Source organism: Copadichromis virginalis, linkage group LG14 (genome assembly GCF_057382275.1).
Source record: "Copadichromis virginalis isolate Kocher_CV1m ecotype Utaka linkage group LG14, C_Virginalis_male_GT1.1, whole genome shotgun sequence".
NCBI lineage: Eukaryota > Metazoa > Chordata > Actinopteri > Cichliformes > Cichlidae > Copadichromis > Copadichromis virginalis.
The window spans coordinates 13,608,207-13,631,687 of record NC_140631.1 but is presented as its reverse complement, the minus strand read 5'-3'; the positions used below and the strand labels follow the sequence as shown (position 1 = coordinate 13,631,687).

The following is a 23,481-nucleotide window of genomic DNA, read 5'->3' as shown; positions in this document are numbered from 1 at the left end:
TCTGTACTATTATGTAGATATCTAAAAATTGGGGCATTGTGGGCTCCAGGAAGTTTCTCCTTCTCCCTCTCTCTCACACACACACGCACGCACATACATACAATACCTTAATGCAACTCCTATCTGTGGGGTCAATGGGAGTTGGTTTGGGACGGACCACTCTGATGTCGTCACTGCTGCACTCAAGAACAGACCATAGCTCTAGTACCAGGGCCCGAATAAAGCCTGAGACAGAACACGGAGAAATTTGTTGTACCAAACATTTATTTGAAATAGCAGCAACTAAAATTATTAACAGTGCTTTAATAAATAAACGACTGACTTTGTTATTGTGTCCAATCTTTTAAAGAAATCTGTCTTTGCATTGCTGGCACCGTTTTGATTGGAGGATTTGAATCTCAGGAAGGAAGGAATTTATAATGCCACTCCCTTTGATCCCATTTAATCTCTTCCCTGTTGCACTTTGGCCTGTCAGTAACTACATTTGAATTTTGCAGCTCAAGCTTGCACATAAAGGCTGGATAAAAACGTTAATGCAATCAAAATGTACGCAGCCCTCGCTGGAAAACTGGGGATACAGTACAGTACATAAATGATGAAGCAAAGACAAAACATTAGTGTCATGGAAGAAGAAATAGTCAGTGCATCACGGGAAGCTCCCAGCAATAAAACCTGCATTTGTATTGACACATAAACCTTAATTTGTGAGCAATTTTCAGTGTATTTCAGTTAAATTAATGAGACAAATATAACAAAAGGGATTTTATACTTAGAAGAAGAATATGAAATTGAAATATTAAACTAAGAAAACTATAAATACTGCAGTTCTAGAGTTACAGATATACAATTAAGCTTTGCATATCAGTGCTGTATAACCCAGGGAATGTACTTTTTTTTTTTTTATAATTGAATAGTAATGGAAATCATGAACTGTTTTTCAGAGGTCATAGATCAAATGAGCAGTAGAGTTTTTCTCACAGAATGGTTCTTTCACATAGAAAGCAGTGTGTGCTGCAGGTTTAGCAAATGGCCCATCATTTGTATCTCCAGTGTCTGTTGAAGTGTACAGTATCTGTGTGTGTGCATGACCGTCGGTGCTCTCTGCTCACTCGGGTTCAGAGGTACAGGGAGGAGGCTCAGCAGGAGTAGAGGCAGCTGCTTCATCACAAACATGCCAGGTGCAGGCGGTAAAGGCCCTTTCTGTTTCCTCTCAACCCTCCTGCCAAAGCCATAGAACTCTGCCGAGGTGAACCAGACAACACAATATAGACATTTTTCCCTGTTCCTACATGGAAACACAAGATCAAACGGGCATTTTTTTTTGGCATAAATATGTATATCATATCGGACTCAGTTTGTTCCTGTTATTGTTTTTGCACTGTACTTGTCATCCATTCCAGTGAAACGATGCAGAAGGTTGTAGGTTGTGCAATAGTGCCATCTAGAGGTGAAGTAACATCACACTGCCCGTGCTCTTGTCTCGTCACGGTGTTTGCGTGTTTCTCCCTCTCTGCACACTCATGGGAATGTGCTGTCAGGCAGGACTCAGCGTTATATTCACAATATGTGGAAAATATATTGATATTGAATGTTCAAATATGAGGATATGTATAATGTATAGGTTGACTTTGCTCTACCTACACTTCTGGCAGAGCAGCAGTTGCAATGCGAACACATAATTAAACGGTGTATTTATAGGAACAGATTTCTTGCCTATGGCAGACAAAGTGATTTTAAACGTGTAAAAGGTTTCATTCACAGATGATTTATTACTATCACACCCTGGAGACTTTATAAAGAGCACTGCTGCAAAAGCAGCCTAAACAAACTTGTACAGTAGGTCACGCTGGTTTAGTTTTTCATCAAAATGCTTTTTTTCTTTTACTATTATTTTTGAAAACGTTACAGCACTGGTGGACATTTCCTACCAAATAAGAACTAGACACTACTGTTATGTAGTGGTTAATTGGAAAACTGTTTTATCACGAATTTCTTATTTAGAAATAATTAAAATTTTATTTGATGTTTTTTTTTTTTTTGGATGGATACTGTTATTGCAGTGATGCTGTAATTAAACTGTCTTCACCCCAGTAGAATAATTGCATGACTCCATCACTGAAGTGGAGGGTTTGCTTTGGAGGGGAAACGCACAGTGTCTCTTTAGTAGCATGGTGGTTGGATCCCACATTTGTTTCTTATGTAACATTGTAAATAGCTGCTAAGACAGCATATCTATTGGACAAGCACATATTATACATACTTTGCACGTGCAGTATTTAATAGAAAGCAGTGTGTGCTGCAGGTTTAGCAAATGGCCCATCATTTGTAAGCTCTGTCTGGACTATATCACTTTTTGAGGTCATCCTTCTTTCTGTCAGTCTGCCTTTTTATCGATGGCACAAACATATGTCACATCATGGAACACATGAGTGCTCCACAGCCAGCGCTGCTCAACACAGCAGGGAACTGTTCTTGCGTGGGTAAAGTCATAGGAGAGAATAGGTTTCAGAACGCAGCGGTGCTGTTATAAGCGAAGGGCTGATAAGTAATCAGACTTCTTTTCCCATAACCAGTTGAGTCGCCCCTTCTAGCCAATAGAAAGAATGCAGGATTAAAATATTTGTTCACTAGCTTCATTTTTTGACCTCTTTTGACAAGAGTACGGTATTTCCTGGAGCCTTTTGCATATGGATAAACCTAGTATCAGTATACAACTGATATGTGAATCCATTTATCAAAAAAGAACGCCTCTTCTTACTCTTTCTTACCCAAACAAAAACGGTTTGACAAATACATTTCTCCCTAAGCTGCCTTAAGTCTCCTTTATACCGACAACACAAAAACAACAACAACAACTTATAATATAAGCCTTAAGCATCACAGCTGACAAGTGTTTGTTGTGTCCAAATAACTGCAATAGTACCTGAACTGTGCAGAGCCACAACTCCCGGAGCAGTTGCTGCCACCTGTGTCACCATCACCCCGTAGCCAAACTTCTCGCAGCTGCTCACCTACAGAAAACACACAGAAATCTCATACCCCTAGAAATATTTCAGCCTTTCACTATCACAGTTTTTGGTTATCAGGTAAAAAATGAATGAGAGTTTGGAAAAAGGATGGAAAAGGTTTAGGTCAAATGTAGTACTAATGTATCATAAAGGGAGATGTGTAAGTAAATCTGGGATTCTGGAAAGGCACAACATAATGTAGTTAAACATGCTGTGGAGAATTTAAATTGTAAATTGATATTGGAGTGTGCAGGCCCTTCATTAATTACAACACAATGCCACAACTAAAAATAGACAAAATATAATTACATTCCATAATTAAAGTGTAATGCCAAACTAGAGAAGCAATTACAATGGTGCGTAAACAATGGCAGTAAATTAAGCCCACGGGGGATCAGCTAAGGTTTGCAGCAAGCCTGAGTGTTTGTGTGTTTACAATTTGAATCTTAGACTCAGACCCTGTGACAAGGTCTGTGAAAACCACGTTTTTATGCCTGAAATACTACAGTACTACACTCCCACCAGATGAGCTCATGCAGCCTGTCACGAACCGGGACATACAACCATGACAAAACAGGAGATGCACACACAATTTATTGTGTTATTAATTTAGATCAACTGTGCTAATATAGTATACCAAAATGAAAACAATAACTCAAATTTCAGATATTTGAGGTTGTGCTGAAAATAATGGTGCCAAATAAGGCAAGAAAAACATATTTTAAAGGTGAAATATAGAGGTAAAATCAAAAATAGTCAAGAACGGCCAATTATACCCTGGACCACAGAGGGTTAAATTTGAAAACGGTTTAAAAAAAAACATCCCCATTCTAAAATGTCATGTGACAATCTGATTCATGAAGAGTGATGATGTCACAAGGACATGTGATGATGTCACAAGGACATGTGATGATGTCACAAGCACATGCCTTTGAGCCTTTGAAGTTTTTCTATAAATAGGGGTCAGGAGCAGCAAGTTTTAGTCAGTTTGTTCGCAGCCTTCAAACGTTCGACCAGAGCTATATTTGAAAGTATTTGTAAACCTCTGTAACATCACGCTCCAAAGCCCTGTGACGTTTCTGTGTTCTGTGACGTTGTCCCAAAGAAAGACCTTTAAATGCGATAAATAGCCTAAACGTTTTCGTTTATGACTAGTTTACCGTGTTATGACTGTGAACAGGGGGGAAGTCGCGCAAGAGAAATGTCGACCAAAACAATTGCAAGTAAGCCAAAGTCAGTTCCTAAAAGTCAACCCGCAGGTGTTTCCACCACCATCAGACCCTCCACTTCTGTAAGACCTCCATTAAGAATAACTGATGCAAAGAAAACCACTCGGGTGGGAAAAACTCAGAATGGAAGACCGGCAGCTGTGAAACAGCCCCCGAAGAGGGATATGAAAAAGAATGTGGACAGTAAACTGGTCAGCTTAATTACAAATGAAATTGTATACAGTGGAGCGACTGTGTCATTTGATGACATCGCAGGGCAGGATCTGGCAAAGCAAGCACTTCAAGAAATTGTCATCCTTCCTGCCTTAAGACCTGATCTCTTTACTGGTCTGAGAGCTCCTGCACGTGGCTTGCTTTTATTTGGCCCACCAGGAAATGGGAAGACCATGCTCGCCAAAGCAGTTGCTGCAGAGTCTAATGCAACATTCTTCAACATCAGTGCTGCTAGTTTGACCTCCAAATATGTGGGAGAAGGCGAGAAGCTCGTACGAGCACTCTTTGCAGTTGCAAGAGAGAGACAGCCCTCAGTAATCTTCATCGATGAAGTGGACGGCTTGCTCTGTCAAAGGAGGGAGGGGGAGCACGACGCCTCTCGCCGTTTAAAAACTGAGTTCCTCATTGAGTTTGACGGGTTGCAGTCAGGAAAGGATGACAGAGTACTTGTAATGGGAGCAACGAACAGGCCCCAGGAGCTCGATGAAGCAATATTAAGGCGCTTTGCAAAAAGAGTATATGTGACCTTACCCGATGAGAAGACAAGATTTACGCTGCTGAAAAATCTTTTGGGAACGCACGGGAGTCCACTGAGCCAAGACGAACTGTCCTGTCTTGCAAAAGTGACTGAAGGATATTCAGGGAGCGATTTGACAGCATTAGCCAAAGATGCTGCACTTGGCCCAATAAGAGAGTTGGCACCAGAACAAGTCCGTGTTATAGCTGCTGCTGAGGTGCGCAACATTAAGATGAAAGACTTTGAGGATTCTCTGAAGCAAATCAAACCAACTGTTAGTCCAGCAACTCTTAACATGTACACCAAATAGAACAAAGATTTTGGTGGTCCTTCTTCAATAAATCCAAATCCAGTCAGGCTGGATGAAACAGAGTGCAAAAATAAAGAGCTTCTTCAAGAGAAAGAGCAACAGGAAAAAGAAAAAAAACGTATTCTCCAGGACTTGGAGAGAAGAAATCTACAACTGAACAAATTAATACAATGAAGGACAGAACACCTGAACTGGAAGGAGAAGTATTGGAAAAACGACGTTCAAAGATGCAGCGTAGGATCAATGAAATGGCGAAAAAACACTCAGAGGTCATTAATGAGATGTTGTTGAACTCAGACAACTTGAAGTGTGAAAACGCTGAAATGCTTGCACAAAAGCAGCAACAAGAGAAAATAAATGAAGACCTGCAGCGTAAGCTTCAAGAAATCACAAGAAGAAATGAGCAGTTAGAAAAGATGCACAAGGAAAAACAACAGCAAAATACAGACAAGTGCAATCTATTAAAAGAAATGGAGCAAAGATGCCAGAAACTTGAGAAGGAAGTTGAAGAAACAACCGATCAGTTGAGAACCCTCATCCTAGAGAAAAAAGTGGTCGTGGAAAAGCTCATGGAAAAGAAGAAAAAACGTTTCCGCTTCTTCTGGAGGAGGGACACTCCTGCTTTTTCTACTCTTTCTATTTTTTCTACTGCTGACGTCACCTCGTCTCCCTCCACCTCTGTTCCATCTTAATTTTCACCTCTCCTCTCCCCTTCTCTCCTAACACTTCTTCCCTCTCTCCTTCATCTTTTTTCACCCCAACCAGTCCCGGCAGTTGACTGCCCCTCGTGAGCCTGGTTCTGCCGGAAGTTTCTGCCCGTTTAAAGGCAGTTTTTCTTCCCCACTGTCGCCTAGTGCTTGCTCAGAGGGGATTGTTGGGGTTTTCTCTTTTCTTTTTTTTCCCCTTCTTATTACCATTTTCCTTTATTTACCGATTTGTTTTGTTTACTTTTCTTTTACGTTGTTTCTTTATTTACTTGTTTAACTTTTTTTCAACTTATGTAATAAACTAATAAACCAATTGAATTTATCCTCTGCGTATTTTACATCTAATCTTTAAAGAATATTTCCAAAACATTTTCAAACATCACGATCTGTCTTTTGTTTGCTTGTTAAAACCCCGTAAATGGTGAAGTAAAAACCCTGTGATATGGTTTAAAACATCAAAATAGACTAAACAACTAGTCTAAAACTAAGAGACACAGGATAAAGTTGGTGTGAAGGTTTCAGTCTGTGAATGAATCTAAGCACCATCACCTTAACTTTAAATTCATCTCTGTTACCCTCTTTGTGACTGAACTCTGACCGTGAGCACCACAGCCACTGCGCACCAGTCACACACACTTTAAATCCATCACAGTAAACCAGTTAGTTTACCTCAGTTTGTTTTGCAGCACATTTCACAACATGCAAAAGCATAATGTGCCATGTACAGACTCAAAATCTGATTTAAAAACATGAGGACTGACCTGTAAGCTTTACATTTACAGTTTATCACATACCACTGAGCAGTTCTTACCTGTAATTCTAAGCCCTCTTCTTCCTTTTCTGGTTTAAAACATCAAATTAGACTAAACAACTAGTCTAAAACCAAGAGACACTTAAATATTAAGTTAAACCTCTGGGGTTGCCGGACGCGCCGGCGCGTCAAAATCACATGACCAATTTAAGACGACACAGCTACAAGATGCAGCGATTCAGAGGCTGTATCCCAATTCAGGGTCTGCAGCCTTAAAGGCCGCATTTTAAGGCCGATTACGTCACCATGCCAGTCTCCTATTGCCAGAGGCTGAAGTGTGTGTGCAGTCACCAGGTGATAATCTGATATCGTCTACTTCCCCACTGATGTTAAGTAATATGAAAAAAATAATGAATCCCACCTTAGGCCGAATGTGTGACTCTCTTCGTAGTGGAAGAGAGAATGAATCTTCCCATCCGAATTCACGGCAATCAGTCTGTCAATCAAATCCTGTGGAGTAAAATGAGAGGCTTTGAACAAGAATGCACCGGATAGGGTGCAAAACGAAAACTGTGTGGAAATTTACAATGGGTAAGGTGGAGAACGTATATCAGTCTCAGTGTGAGAGGGTTTATTTGAATGCGTTTGAAGTAAAACAAATGGGTGGGTGGTGTTTGGAGGCCAAATAAAAAGTGCAAACATGCCCTCAGATGGATGACAAAAAAAAACTGCAGTGTGTGGAAAAGAAGAAGAAGAAAAACACTTACAGGTATGGAGGTTGGCATCTCCCTCAGGGTGTATTCGCTTTTGTTGGCCAAAGACTGTCGGCCCAGCAGTTGCCACACCGACTGGGAAGAGGAGAGGAGGTTGACCAAGTACAGGAAGGACTGAAGAGGAAAGTAAATACAGCAGCTGTTAGAGAGAAAAAATGTATTTGCTTTTAAAGACCATTGTGAATGCATTTGTGCACGTCATGGATTGATCAAATCCTAACACATAATAATAATATAACACTATTCAACTACAAACACTACCGATAATATGACAAATAATATCTGTAGTATTCAAAGCAAAACAAAATGTAAAAAGAATTTATGATTGCAAAGATAAAACATGGTTTACCACACTCTCAAAACTGAATAAGACATATATTCTGAGCAGAGTGGTTGAGCAGAAACCTATTGCAGCCTGAAGAATATTAAACTACAGGAAAGCTCCCTGCATTTTTCACTGGGTCTGGTAGAACAGGGAAAACATATCATCAAAAGCATCAAAGGAAAAAAAGAGAGACACTTGCACAAACGAGCTACAACTTAGATTATATTAAACAGCTTCAAAGAAACGTAAAGAAAAAAACAAGATACGATGGATTTTTTTTTCTAAAATAGAAATATCTATACTTTCATGTGTCTTCTGATGTTTCTGTGCATGTGTGAACTTATCTTCATATGTACTACCAAACCTCCTACTGTACTTAGCACAGATTAAAGCAAAGACTCGAGTTAATTCACCAAAGTGCTGGTGTGTGTATATTTAGTTTTCCTTTGACCTCAGCATATATGTATAACCCACTGATAAGGCAGACTTTAAAGTCGCCTGTGGCAGGACACAGTTTACACATCACTGGCTGTCCGTATTCACTTGGCTAGTCTCTCTGAGAGAGATGACTTGGCTGCTGTCAGAGGCCAAGCATCAGACACACACAGACAGGCTCACGCTGGAGCTTGTTGAAGCTTTCCTGAGAGAAATTCTGCCAAAAACATAACTAAAAATGCAGTCTTATGAAAGTAAGGCTTATTTGCCCAGACACCCATAAACCAATCAGCAAAAAGCCTTTCTTGTTAACAAAATCACTATTGCCAGTTTCTTAAATATGAATATTCACAAGTGAATTTTCTACATGGCTGCTGGTATCACAGCAACACATGGACCACTATTCTGAGTCCTGGGTTAATAATAATTGGAATCAATTTAATTTTAATCAATTTAAACACCTTTGTAACCAGTGAGCTAAAAACATGATGGAAAAGCAAAACTTCTAAGAGATCTGTGTCTGTACTATTATGTAGATATCTAAAAATTGGGGCATTGTGGGCTCCAGGAAGTTTCTCCTTCTCCCTCTCTCTCACACACACACGCACGCACATACATACAATACCTTAATGCAACTCCTATCTGTGGGGTCAATGGGAGTTGGTTTGGGACGGACCACTCTGATGTCGTCACTGCTGCACTCAAGAACAGACCATAGCTCTAGTACCAGGGCCCGAATAAAGCCTGAGACAGAACACGGAGAAATTTGTTGTACCAAACATTTATTTGAAATAGCAGCAACTAAAATTATTAACAGTGCTTTAATAAATAAACGACTGACTTTGTTATTGTGTGCAATCTTTTAAAGAAATCTGTCTTTGCATTGCTGGCACCGTTTTGATTGGAGGATTTGAATCTCAGGAAGGAAGGAATTTATAATGCCACTCCCTTTGATCCCATTTAATCTCTTCCCTGTTGCACTTTGGCCTGTCAGTAACTACATTTGAATTTTGCAGCTCAAGCTTGCACATAAAGGCTGGATAAAAACGTTAATGCAATCAAAATGTACGCAGCCCTCGCTGGAAAACTGGGGATACAGTACAGTACATAAATGATGAAGCAAAGACAAAACATTAGTGTCATGGAAGAAGAAATAGTCAGTGCATCACGGGAAGCTCCCAGCAATAAAACCTGCATTTGTATTGACACATAAACCTTAATTTGTGAGCAATTTTCAGTGTATTTCAGTTAAATTAACGAGACAAATATAACAAAAGGGATTTTATACTTAGAAGAAGAATATGAAATTGAAATATTAAACTAAGAAAACTATAAATACTGCAGTTCTAGAGTTACAGATATACAATTAAGCTTTGCATATCAGTGCTGTATAACCCAGGGAATGTACTTTTTTTATATAATTGAATAGTAATGGAAATCATGAACTGTTTTTCAGAGGTCATAGATCAAATGAGCAGTAGAGTTTTTCTCACAGAATGGTTCTTTCACATAGAAAGCAGTGTGTGCTGCAGGTTTAGCAAATGGCCCATCATTTGTAAGCTCTGTCTGGACTATATCACTTTTTGAGGTCATCCTTCTTTCTGTCAGTCTGCCTTTTTATCGATGGCACAAACATATGTCACATCATGGAACACATGAGTGCTCCACAGCCAGCGCTGCTCAACACAGCAGGGAACTGTTCTTGCGTGGGTAAAGTCATAGGAGAGAATAGGTTTCAGAACGCAGCGGTGCTGTTATAAGCGAAGGGCTGATAAGTAATCAGACTTCTTTTCCCATAACCAGTTGAGTCGCCCCTTCTAGCCAATAGAAAGAATGCAGGATTAAAATATTTGTTCACTAGCTTCATTTTTTGACCTCTTTTGACAAGAGTACGGTATTTCCTGGAGCCTTTTGCATATGGATAAACCTAGTATCAGTATACAACTGATATGTGAATCCATTTATCAAAAAAGAACGCCTCTTCTTACTCTTTCTTACCCAAACAAAAACGGTTTGACAAATACATTTCTCCCTAAGCTGCCTTAAGTCTCCTTTATACCGACAACACAAAAACAACAACAACAACTTATAATATAAGCCTTAAGCATCACAGCTGACAAGTGTTTGTTGTGTCCAAATAACTGCAATAGTACCTGAACTGTGCAGAGCCACAACTCCCGGAGCAGTTGCTGCCACCTGTGTCACCATCACCCCGTAGCCAAACTTCTCGCAGCTGCTCACCTACAGAAAACACACAGAAATCTCATACCCCTAGAAATATTTCAGCCTTTCACTATCACAGTTTTTGGTTATCAGGTAAAAAATGAATGAGAGTTTGGAAAAAGGATGGAAAAGGTTTAGGTCAAATGTAGTACTAATGTATCATAAAGGGAGATGTGTAAGTAAATCTGGGATTCTGGAAAGGCACAACATAATGTAGTTAAACATGCTGTGGAGAATTTAAATTGTAAATTGATATTGGAGTGTGCAGGCCCTTCATTAATTACAACACAATGCCACAACTAAAAATAGACAAAATATAATTACATTCCATAATTAAAGTGTAATGCCAAACTAGAGAAGCAATTACAATGGTGCGTAAACAATGGCAGTAAATTAAGCCCACGGGGGATCAGCTAAGGTTTGCAGCAAGCCTGAGTGTTTGTGTGTTTACAATTTGAATCTTAGACTCAGACCCTGTGACAAGGTCTGTGAAAACCACGTTTTTATGCCTGAAATACTACAGTACTACACTCCCACCAGATGAGCTCATGCAGCCTGTCACGAACCGGGACATACAACCATGACAAAACAGGAGATGCACACACAATTTATTGTGTTATTAATTTAGATCAACTGTGCTAATATAGTATACCAAAATGAAAACAATAACTCAAATTTCAGATATTTGAGGTTGTGCTGAAAATAATGGTGCCAAATAAGGCAAGAAAAACATATTTTAAAGGTGAAATATAGAGGTAAAATCAAAAATAGTCAAGAACGGCCAATTATACCCTGGACCACAGAGGGTTAAATTTGAAAACGGTTTAAAAAAAAACATCCCCATTCTAAAATGTCATGTGACAATCTGATTCATGAAGAGTGATGATGTCACAAGGACATGTGATGATGTCACAAGGACATGTGATGATGTCACAAGCACATGCCTTTGAGCCTTTGAAGTTTTTCTATAAATAGGGGTCAGGAGCAGCAAGTTTTAGTCAGTTTGTTCGCAGCCTTCAAACGTTCGACCAGAGCTATATTTGAAAGTATTTGTAAACCTCTGTAACATCACGCTCCAAAGCCCTGTGACGTTTCTGTGTTCTGTGACGTTGTCCCAAAGAAAGACCTTTAAATGCGATAAATAGCCTAAACGTTTTCGTTTATGACTAGTTTACCGTGTTATGACTGTGAACAGGGGGGAAGTCGCGCAAGAGAAATGTCGACCAAAACAATTGCAAGTAAGCCAAAGTCAGTTCCTAAAAGTCAACCCGCAGGTGTTTCCACCACCATCAGACCCTCCACTTCTGTAAGACCTCCATTAAGAATAACTGATGCAAAGAAAACCACTCGGGTGGGAAAAACTCAGAATGGAAGACCGGCAGCTGTGAAACAGCCCCCGAAGAGGGATATGAAAAAGAATGTGGACAGTAAACTGGTCAGCTTAATTACAAATGAAATTGTATACAGTGGAGCGACTGTGTCATTTGATGACATCGCAGGGCAGGATCTGGCAAAGCAAGCACTTCAAGAAATTGTCATCCTTCCTGCCTTAAGACCTGATCTCTTTACTGGTCTGAGAGCTCCTGCACGTGGCTTGCTTTTATTTGGCCCACCAGGAAATGGGAAGACCATGCTCGCCAAAGCAGTTGCTGCAGAGTCTAATGCAACATTCTTCAACATCAGTGCTGCTAGTTTGACCTCCAAATATGTGGGAGAAGGCGAGAAGCTCGTACGAGCACTCTTTGCAGTTGCAAGAGAGAGACAGCCCTCAGTAATCTTCATCGATGAAGTGGACGGCTTGCTCTGTCAAAGGAGGGAGGGGGAGCACGACGCCTCTCGCCGTTTAAAAACTGAGTTCCTCATTGAGTTTGACGGGTTGCAGTCAGGAAAGGATGACAGAGTACTTGTAATGGGAGCAACGAACAGGCCCCAGGAGCTCGATGAAGCAATATTAAGGCGCTTTGCAAAAAGAGTATATGTGACCTTACCCGATGAGAAGACAAGATTTACGCTGCTGAAAAATCTTTTGGGAACGCACGGGAGTCCACTGAGCCAAGACGAACTGTCCTGTCTTGCAAAAGTGACTGAAGGATATTCAGGGAGCGATTTGACAGCATTAGCCAAAGATGCTGCACTTGGCCCAATAAGAGAGTTGGCACCAGAACAAGTCCGTGTTATAGCTGCTGCTGAGGTGCGCAACATTAAGATAAAAGACTTTGAGGATTCTCTGAAGCAAATCAAACCAACTGTTAGTCCAGCAACTCTTAACATGTACACCAAATAGAACAAAGATTTTGGTGGTCCTTCTTCAATAAATCCAAATCCAGTCAGGCTGGATGAAACAGAGTGCAAAAATAAAGAGCTTCTTCAAGAGAAAGAGCAACAGGAAAAAGAAAAAAAACGTATTCTCCAGGACTTGGAGAGAAGAAATCTACAACTGAACAAATTAATACAATGAAGGACAGAACACCTGAACTGGAAGGAGAAGTATTGGAAAAACGACGTTCAAAGATGCAGCGTAGGATCAATGAAATGGCGAAAAAACACTCAGAGGTCATTAATGAGATGTTGTTGAACTCAGACAACTTGAAGTGTGAAAACGCTGAAATGCTTGCACAAAAGCAGCAACAAGAGAAAATAAATGAAGACCTGCAGCGTAAGCTTCAAGAAATCACAAGAAGAAATGAGCAGTTAGAAAAGATGCACAAGGAAAAACAACAGCAAAATACAGACAAGTGCAATCTATTAAAAGAAATGGAGCAAAGATGCCAGAAACTTGAGAAGGAAGTTGAAGAAACAACCGATCAGTTGAGAACCCTCATCCTAGAGAAAAAAGTGGTCGTGGAAAAGCTCATGGAAAAGAAGAAAAAACGTTTCCGCTTCTTCTGGAGGAGGGACACTCCTGCTTTTTCTACTCTTTCTATTTTTTCTACTGCTGACGTCACCTCGTCTCCCTCCACCTCTGTTCCATCTTAATTTTCACCTCTCCTCTCCCCTTCTCTCCTAACACTTCTTCCCTCTCTCCTTCATCTTTTTTCACCCCAACCAGTCCCGGCAGTTGACTGCCCCTCGTGAGCCTGGTTCTGCCGGAAGTTTCTGCCCGTTTAAAGGCAGTTTTTCTTCCCCACTGTCGCCTAGTGCTTGCTCAGAGGGGATTGTTGGGGTTTTCTCTTTTCTTTTTTTTCCCCTTCTTATTACCATTTTCCTTTATTTACCGATTTGTTTTGTTTACTTTTCTTTTACGTTGTTTCTTTATTTACTTGTTTAACTTTTTTTCAACTTATGTAATAAACTAATAAACCAATTGAATTTATCCTCTGCGTATTTTACATCTAATCTTTAAAGAATATTTCCAAAACATTTTCAAACATCACGATCTGTCTTTTGTTTGCTTGTTAAAACCCCGTAAATGGTGAAGTAAAAACCCTGTGATATGGTTTAAAACATCAAAATAGACTAAACAACTAGTCTAAAACTAAGAGACACAGGATAAAGTTGGTGTGAAGGTTTCAGTCTGTGAATGAATCTAAGCACCATCACCTTAACTTTAAATTCATCTCTGTTACCCTCTTTGTGACTGAACTCTGACCGTGAGCACCACAGCCACTGCGCACCAGTCACACGCACTTTAAATCCATCACAGTAAACCAGTTAGTTTACCTCAGTTTGTTTTGCAGCACATTTCACAACATGCAAAAGCATAATGTGCCATGTACAGACTCAAAATCTGATTTAAAAACATGAGGACTGACCTGTAAGCTTTACATTTACAGTTTATCACATACCACTGAGCAGTTCTTACCTGTAATTCTAAGCCCTCTTCTTCCTTTTCTGGTTTAAAACATCAAATTAGACTAAACAACTAGTCTAAAACCAAGAGACACTTAAATATTAAGTTAAACCTCTGGGGTTGCCGGACGCGCCGGCGCGTCAAAATCACATGACCAATTTAAGACGACACAGCTACAAGATGCAGCGATTCAGAGGCTGTATCCCAATTCAGGGTCTGCAGCCTTAAAGGCCGCATTTTAAGGCCGATTACGTCACCATGCCAGTCTCCTATTGCCAGAGGCTGAAGTGTGTGTGCAGTCACCAGGTGATAATCTGATATCGTCTACTTCCCCACTGATGTTAAGTAATATGAAAAAAATAATGAATCCCACCTTAGGCCGAATGTGTGACTCTCTTCGTAGTGGAAGAGAGAATGAATCTTCCCATCCGAATTCACGGCAATCAGTCTGTCAATCAAATCCTGTGGAGTAAAATGAGAGGCTTTGAACAAGAATGCACCGGATAGGGTGCAAAACGAAAACTGTGTGGAAATTTACAATGGGTAAGGTGGAGAACGTATATCAGTCTCAGTGTGAGAGGGTTTATTTGAATGCGTTTGAAGTAAAACAAATGGGTGGGTGGTGTTTGGAGGCCAAATAAAAAGTGCAAACATGCCCTCAGATGGATGACAAAAAAAAACTGCAGTGTGTGGAAAAGAAGAAGAAGAAAAACACTTACAGGTATGGAGGTTGGCATCTCCCTCAGGGTGTATTCGCTTTTGTTGGCCAAAGACTGTCGGCCCAGCAGTTGCCACACCGACTGGGAAGAGGAGAGGAGGTTGACCAAGTACAGGAAGGACTGAAGAGGAAAGTAAATACAGCAGCTGTTAGAGAGAAAAAATGTATTTGCTTTTAAAGACCATTGTGAATGCATTTGTGCACGTCATGGATTGATCAAATCCTAACACATAATAATAATATAACACTATTCAACTACAAACACTACCGATAATATGACAAATAATATCTGTAGTATTCAAAGCAAAACAAAATGTAAAAAGAATTTATGATTGCAAAGATAAAACATGGTTTACCACACTCTCAAAACTGAATAAGACATATATTCTGAGCAGAGTGGTTGAGCAGAAACCTATTGCAGCCTGAAGAATATTAAACTACAGGAAAGCTCCCTGCATTTTTCACTGGGTCTGGTAGAACAGGGAAAACATATCATCAAAAGCATCAAAGGAAAAAAAGAGAGACACTTGCACAAACGAGCTACAACTTAGATTATATTAAACAGCTTCAAAGAAACGTAAAGAAAAAAACAAGATACGATGGATTTTTTTTTCTAAAATAGAAATATCTATACTTTCATGTGTCTTCTGATGTTTCTGTGCATGTGTGAACTTATCTTCATATGTACTACCAAACCTCCTACTGTACTTAGCACAGATTAAAGCAAAGACTCGAGTTAATTCACCAAAGTGCTGGTGTGTGTATATTTAGTTTTCCTTTGACCTCAGCATATATGTATAACCCACTGATAAGGCAGACTTTAAAGTCGCCTGTGGCAGGACACAGTTTACACATCACTGGCTGTCCGTATTCACTTGGCTAGTCTCTCTGAGAGAGATGACTTGGCTGCTGTCAGAGGCCAAGCATCAGACACACACAGACAGGCTCACGCTGGAGCTTGTTGAAGCTTTCCTGAGAGAAATTCTGCCAAAAACATAACTAAAAATGCAGTCTTATGAAAGTAAGGCTTATTTGCCCAGACACCCATAAACCAATCAGCAAAAAGCCTTTCTTGTTAACAAAATCACTATTGCCAGTTTCTTAAATATGAATATTCACAAGTGAATTTTCTACATGGCTGCTGGTATCACAGCAACACATGGACCACTATTCTGAGTCCTGGGTTAATAATAATTGGAATCAATTTAATTTTAATCAATTTAAACACCTTTGTAACCAGTGAGCTAAAAACATGATGGAAAAGCAAAACTTCTAAGAGATCTGTGTCTGTACTATTATGTAGATATCTAAAAATTGGGGCATTGTGGGCTCCAGGAAGTTTCTCCTTCTCCCTCTCTCTCTCACACACACACGCACGCACATACATACAATACCTTAATGCAACTCCTATCTGTGGGGTCAATGGGAGTTGGTTTGGGACGGACCACTCTGATGTCGTCACTGCTGCACTCAAGAACAGACCATAGCTCTAGTACCAGGGCCCGAATAAAGCCTGAGACAGAACACGGAGAAATTTGTTGTACCAAACATTTATTTGAAATAGCAGCAACTAAAATTATTAACAGTGCTTTAATAAATAAACGACTGACTTTGTTATTGTGTCCAATCTTTTAAAGAAATCTGTCTTTGCATTGCTGGCACCGTTTTGATTGGAGGATTTGAATCTCAGGAAGGAAGGAATTTATAATGCCACTCCCTTTGATCCCATTTAATCTCTTCCCTGTTGCACTTTGGCCTGTCAGTAACTACATTTGAATTTTGCAGCTCAAGCTTGCACATAAAGGCTGGATAAAAACGTTAATGCAATCAAAATGTACGCAGCCCTCGCTGGAAAACTGGGGATACAGTACAGTACATAAATGATGAAGCAAAGACAAAACATTAGTGTCATGGAAGAAGAAATAGTCAGTGCATCACGGGAAGCTCCCAGCAATAAAACCTGCATTTGTATTGACACATAAACCTTAATTTGTGAGCAATTTTCAGTGTATTTCAGTTAAATTAACGAGACAAATATAACAAAAGGGATTTTATACTTAGAAGAAGAATATGAAATTGAAATATTAAACTAAGAAAACTATAAATACTGCAGTTCTAGAGTTACAGATATACAATTAAGCTTTGCATATCAGTGCTGTATAACCCAGGGAATGTACTTTTTTTTTTTTTTATAATTGAATAGTAATGGAAATCATGAACTGTTTTTCAGAGGTCATAGATCAAATGAGCAGTAGAGTTTTTCTCACAGAATGGTTCTTTCACATAGAAAGCAGTGTGTGCTGCAGGTTTAGCAAATGGCCCATCATTTGTAAGCTCTGTCTGGACTATATCACTTTTTGAGGTCATCCTTCTTTCTGTCAGTCTGCCTTTTTATCGATGGCACAAACATATGTCACATCATGGAACACATGAGTGCTCCACAGCCAGCGCTGCTCAACACAGCAGGGAACTGTTCTTGCGTGGGTAAAGTCATAGGAGAGAATAGGTTTCAGAACGCAGCGGTGCTGTTATAAGCGAAGGGCTGATAAGTAATCAGACTTCTTTTCCCATAACCAGTTGAGTCGCCCCTTCTAGCCAATAGAAAGAATGCAGGATTAAAATATTTGTTCACTAGCTTCATTTTTTGACCTCTTTTGACAAGAGTACGGTATTTCCTGGAGCCTTTTGCATATGGATAAACCTAGTATCAGTATACAACTGATATGTGAATCCATTTATCAAAAAAGAACGCCTCTTCTTACTCTTTCTTACCCAAACAAAAACGGTTTGACAAATACATTTCTCCCTAAGCTGCCTTAAGTCTCCTTTATACCGACAACACAAAAACAACAACAACAACTTATAATATAAGCCTTAAGCATCACAGCTGACAAGTGTTTGTTGTGTCCAAATAACTGCAATAGTACCTGAACTGTGCAGAGCCACAACTCCCGGAGCAGTTGCTGCCACCTGTGTCACCATCACCCCGTAGCCAAACTTCTCGCAGCTGCTCACCTACAGAAAACACACAGAAATCTCATACCCCTAGAAATATTTCAGCCTTTCACTATCACAGTTTTTGGTTATCAGGTAAAAAATGAATGAGAGTTTGGAAAAAGGATGGAAAAGGTTTAGGTCAAATGTAGTACTAATGTATCATAAAGGGAGATGTGTAAGTAAATCTGGGATTCTGGAAAGGCACAACATAATGTAGTTAAACATGCTGTGGAGAATTTAAATTGTAAATTGATATTGGAGTGTGCAGGCCCTTCATTAATTACAACACAATGCCACAACTAAAAATAGACAAAATATAATTACATTCCATAATTAAAGTGTAATGCCAAACTAGAGAAGCAATTACAATGGTGCGTAAACAATGGCAGTAAATTAAGCCCACGGGGGATCAGCTAAGGTTTGCAGCAAGCCTGAGTGTTTGTGTGTTTACAATTTGAATCTTAGACTCAGACCCTGTGACAAGGTCTGTGAAAACCACGTTTTTATGCCTGAAATACTACAGTACTACACTCCCACCAGATGAGCTCATGCAGCCTGTCACGAACCGGGACATACAACCATGACAAAACAGGAGATGCACACACAATTTATTGTGTTATTAATTTAGATCAACTGTGCTAATATAGTATACCAAAATGAAAACAATAACTCAAATTTCAGATATTTGAGGTTGTGCTGAAAATAATGGTGCCAAATAAGGCAAGAAAAACATATTTTAAAGGTGAAATATAGAGGTAAAATCAAAAATAGTCAAGAACGGCCAATTATACCCTGGACCACAGAGGGTTAAATTTGAAAACGGTTTAAAAAAAAACATCCCCATTCTAAAATGTCATGTGACAATCTGATTCATGAAGAGTGATGATGTCACAAGGACATGTGATGATGTCACAAGGACATGTGATGATGTCACAAGCACATGCCTTTGAGCCTTTGAAGTTTTTCTATAAATAGGGGTCAGGAGCAGCAAGTTTTAGTCAGTTTGTTCGCAGCCTTCAAACGTTCGACCAGAGCTATATTTGAAAGTATTTGTAAACCTCTGTAACATCACGCTCCAAAGCCCTGTGACGTTTCTGTGTTCTGTGACGTTGTCCCAAAGAAAGACCTTTAAATGCGATAAATAGCCTAAACGTTTTCGTTTATGACTAGTTTACCGTGTTATGACTGTGAACAGGGGGGAAGTCGCGCAAGAGAAATGTCGACCAAAACAATTGCAAGTAAGCCAAAGTCAGTTCCTAAAAGTCAACCCGCAGGTGTTTCCACCACCATCAGACCCTCCACTTCTGTAAGACCTCCATTAAGAATAACTGATGCAAAGAAAACCGCTCGGGTGGGAAAAACTCAGAATGGAAGACCGGCAGCTGTGAAACAGCCCCCGAAGAGGGATATGAAAAAGAATGTGGACAGTAAACTGGTCAGCTTAATTACAAATGAAATTGTATACAGTGGAGCGACTGTGTCATTTGATGACATCGCAGGGCAGGATCTGGCAAAGCAAGCACTTCAAGAAATTGTCATCCTTCCTGCCTTAAGACCTGATCTCTTTACTGGTCTGAGAGCTCCTGCACGTGGCTTGCTTTTATTTGGCCCACCAGGAAATGGGAAGACCATGCTCGCCAAAGCAGTTGCTGCAGAGTCTAATGCAACATTCTTCAACATCAGTGCTGCTAGTTTGACCTCCAAATATGTGGGAGAAGGCGAGAAGCTCGTACGAGCACTCTTTGCAGTTGCAAGAGAGAGACAGCCCTCAGTAATCTTCATCGATGAAGTGGACGGCTTGCTCTGTCAAAGGAGGGAGGGGGAGCACGACGCCTCTCGCCGTTTAAAAACTGAGTTCCTCATTGAGTTTGACGGGTTGCAGTCAGGAAAGGATGACAGAGTACTTGTAATGGGAGCAACGAACAGGCCCCAGGAGCTCGATGAAGCAATATTAAGGCGCTTTGCAAAAAGAGTATATGTGACCTTACCCGATGAGAAGACAAGATTTACGCTGCTGAAAAATCTTTTGGGAACGCACGGGAGTCCACTGAGCCAAGACGAACTGTCCTGTCTTGCAAAAGTGACTGAAGGATATTCAGGGAGCGATTTGACAGCATTAGCCAAAGATGCTGCACTTGGCCCAATAAGAGAGTTGGCACCAGAACAAGTCCGTGTTATAGCTGCTGCTGAGGTGCGCAACATTAAGATAAAAGACTTTGAGGATTCTCTGAAGCAAATCAAACCAACTGTTAGTCCAGCAACTCTTAACATGTACACCAAATAGAACAAAGATTTTGGTGGTCCTTCTTCAATAAATCCAAATCCAGTCAGGCTGGATGAAACAGAGTGCAAAAATAAAGAGCTTCTTCAAGAGAAAGAGCAACAGGAAAAAGAAAAAAAACGTATTCTCCAGGACTTGGAGAGAAGAAATCTACAACTGAACAAATTAATACAATGAAGGACAGAACACCTGAACTGGAAGGAGAAGTATTGGAAAAACGATGTTCAAAGATGCAGCGTAGGATCAATGAAATGGCGAAAAAACACTCAGAGGTCATTAATGAGATGTTGTTGAACTCAGACAACTTGAAGTGTGAAAACGCTGAAATGCTTGCACAAAAGCAGCAACAAGAGAAAATAAATGAAGACCTGCAGCGTAAGCTTCAAGAAATCACAAGAAGAAATGAGCAGTTAGAAAAGATGCACAAGGAAAAACAACAGCAAAATACAGACAAGTGCAATCTATTAAAAGAAATGGAGCAAAGATGCCAGAAACTTGAGAAGGAAGTTGAAGAAACAACCGATCAGTTGAGAACCCTCATCCTAGAGAAAAAAGTGGTCGTGGAAAAGCTCATGGAAAAGAAGAAAAAACGTTTCCGCTTCTTCTGGAGGAGGGACACTCCTGCTTTTTCTACTCTTTCTATTTTTTCTACTGCTGACGTCACCTCGTCTCCCTCCACCTCTGTTCCATCTTAATTTTCACCTCTCCTCTCCCCTTCTCTCCTAACACTTCTTCCCTCTCTCCTTCATCTTTTTTCACCCCAACCAGTCCCGGCAGTTGACTGCCCCTCGTGAGCCTGGTTCTGCCGGAAGTTTCTGCCCGTTTAAAGGCAGTTTTTCTTCCCCACTGTCGCCTAGTGCTTGCTCAGAGGGGATTGTTGGGGTTTTCTCTTTTCTTTTTTTTCCCCTTCTTATTACCATTTTCCTTTATTTACCGATTTGTTTTGTTTACTTTTCTTTTACGTTGTTTCTTTATTTACTTGTTTAACTTTTTTTCAACTTATGTAATAAACTAATAAACCAATTGAATTTGTCCTCTGCGTATTTTACATCTAATCTTTAAAGAATATTTCCAAAACATTTTCAAACATCACGATCTGTCTTTTGTTTGCTTGTTAAAACCCCGTAAATGGTGAAGTAAAAACCCTGTGATATGGTTTAAAACATCAAAATAGACTAAACAACTAGTCTAAAACTAAGAGACACAGGATAAAGTTGGTGTGAAGGTTTCAGTCTGTGAATGAATCTAAGCACCATCACCTTAACTTTAAATTCATCTCTGTTACCCTCTTTGTGACTGAACTCTGACCGTGAGCACCACAGCCACTGCGCACCAGTCACACGCACTTTAAATCCATCACAGTAAACCAGTTAGTTTACCTCAGTTTGTTTTGCAGCACATTTCACAACATGCAAAAGCATAATGTGCCATGTATAGACTCAAAATCTGATTTAAAAACATGAGGACTGACCTGTAAGCTTTACATTTACAGTTTATCACATACCACTGAGCAGTTCTTACCTGTAATTCTAAGCCCTCTTCTTCCTTTTCTGGTTTAAAACATCAAATTAGACTAAACAACTAGTCTAAAACCAAGAGACACTTAAATATTAAGTTAAACCTCTGGGGTTGCCGGACGCGCCGGCGCGTCAAAATCACATGACCAATTTAAGACGACACAGCTACAAGATGCAGCGATTCAGAGGCTGTATCCCAATTCAGGGTCTGCAGCCTTAAAGGCCGCATTTTAAGGCCGATTACGTCACCATGCCAGTCTCCTATTGCCAGAGGCTGAAGTGTGTGTGCAGTCACCAGGTGATAATCTGATATCGTCTACTTCCCCACTGATGTTAAGTAATATGAAAAAAATAATGAATCCCACCTTAGGCCGAATGTGTGACTCTCTTCGTAGTGGAAGAGAGAATGAATCTTCCCATCCGAATTCACGGCAATCAGTCTGTCAATCAAATCCTGTGGAGTAAAATGAGAGGCTTTGAACAAGAATGCACCGGATAGGGTGCAAAACGAAAACTGTGTGGAAATTTACAATGGGTAAGGTGGAGAACGTATATCAGTCTCAGTGTGAGAGGGTTTATTTGAATGCGTTTGAAGTAAAACAAATGGGTGGGTGGTGTTTGGAGGCCAAATAAAAAGTGCAAACATGCCCTCAGATGGATGACAAAAAAAAACTGCAGTGTGTGGAAAAGAAGAAGAAGAAAAACACTTACAGGTATGGAGGTTGGCATCTCCCTCAGGGTGTATTCGCTTTTGTTGGCCAAAGACTGTCGGCCCAGCAGTTGCCACACCGACTGGGAAGAGGAGAGGAGGTTGACCAAGTACAGGAAGGACTGAAGAGGAAAGTAAATACAGCAGCTGTTAGAGAGAAAAAATGTATTTGCTTTTAAAGACCATTGTGAATGCATTTGTGCACGTCATGGATTGATCAAATCCTAACACATAATAATAATATAACACTATTCAACTACAAACACTACCGATAATATGACAAATAATATCTGTAGTATTCAAAGCAAAACAAAATGTAAAAAGAATTTATGATTGCAAAGATAAAACATGGTTTACCACACTCTCAAAACTGAATAAGACATATATTCTGAGCAGAGTGGTTGAGCAGAAACCTATTGCAGCCTGAAGAATATTAAACTACAGGAAAGCTCCCTGCATTTTTCACTGGGTCTGGTAGAACAGGGAAAATATATCATCAAAAGCATCAAAGGAAAAAAAGAGAGACACTTGCACAAACGAGCTACAACTTAGATTATATTAAACAGCTTCAAAGAAACGTAAAGAAAAAAACAAGATACGATGGATTTTTTTTTCTAAAATAGAAATATCTATACTTTCATGTGTCTTCTGATGTTTCTGTGCATGTGTGAACTTATCTTCATATGTACTACCAAACCTCCTACTGTACTTAGCACAGATTAAAGCAAAGACTCGAGTTAATTCACCAAAGTGCTGGTGTGTGTATATTTAGTTTTCCTTTGACCTCAGCATATATGTATAACCCACTGATAAGGCAGACTTTAAAGTCGCCTGTGGCAGGACACAGTTTACACATCACTGGCTGTCCGTATTCACTTGGCTAGTCTCTCTGAGAGAGATGACTTGGCTGCTGTCAGAGGCCAAGCATCAGACACACACAGACAGGCTCACGCTGGAGCTTGTTGAAGCTTTCCTGTT

General features: G+C 40.0%; 3 pseudogenes; all 3 read left to right on the top strand.

Annotated features, from left to right (window-relative positions):
• The first annotated feature begins 3,947 nt into the window (after positions 1–3,947).
• On the top strand, positions 3,948–6,265 carry LOC146693591 (spastin pseudogene; annotated as a pseudogene).
• Positions 6,266–11,445: 5,180 nt separating this feature from the next.
• LOC146693590 (spastin pseudogene) lies at positions 11,446–13,763 on the top strand (annotated as a pseudogene).
• A 5,187-nt stretch (positions 13,764–18,950) lies between these two features.
• LOC146693589 (spastin pseudogene) lies at positions 18,951–21,247 on the top strand (annotated as a pseudogene).
• Positions 21,248–23,481: the final 2,234 nt, after the last annotated feature.